At 59.2% G+C, this 397-nt stretch overlaps 1 protein-coding gene across 1 annotated transcript in view; it reads right to left on the bottom strand.

The window, feature by feature from the left end:
• Nucleotides 1-91: 91 nt before the first annotated feature.
• LOC104079655 (SH3-containing GRB2-like protein 3-interacting protein 1) overlaps nt 92-397 on the bottom strand; it is a 3,074-nt gene continuing 2,768 nt past the window's right edge. Inside the window, exon 6 of the mRNA XM_009581751.1 lies at nt 92-242. The gene's annotated coding sequence lies outside the window, so the exon portion shown is untranslated. The remainder of the gene's footprint in view (nt 243-397) is intronic.

Here is a 397-nt window from a genome sequence, read left to right as displayed (position 1 = left end):
ACTTGAATGATTCTATGATTCTATGATTCCATCAGGGACACTGCCATCCCAAGAGGAGCCGCCGGCGAGGCACCTACCTGCCGCAAACCTCTTCTTGATGAGGGAGAAGCGGTAGCCGGCGCCGACGAGCTCGATGTCGCAGCTGGACAGCGTGCTCCCCTCGCTGGTGAACTGCACGGCCAGGGGGGCCGGGGTGCTCGGCCCCTCCGAGAGCTGGAATCGGGCCAGTAGAGACCCCACACCTGCAATTTAAAAGTCCCGCACGAGACCCTTACAAGCCCGGAGAGGCACACTGCGCATCCCAGGGCCAGATTTGCCAGCAAAGGCAATGAGGTGCCCAAAGTGCTGCAAGGTGGGGGTTGGTCTCTTCTGCCAAGTAACTAGTGATAGGAAAAGA

Source organism: Fulmarus glacialis, unplaced genomic scaffold (assembly GCF_000690835.1).
Source record: "Fulmarus glacialis isolate BGI_N327 unplaced genomic scaffold, ASM69083v1 scaffold40057, whole genome shotgun sequence".
NCBI lineage: Eukaryota > Metazoa > Chordata > Aves > Procellariiformes > Procellariidae > Fulmarus > Fulmarus glacialis.
The sequence above is the reverse complement of the archived record's forward strand: the minus strand, read 5'-3'. Positions and strand labels throughout refer to the sequence as shown.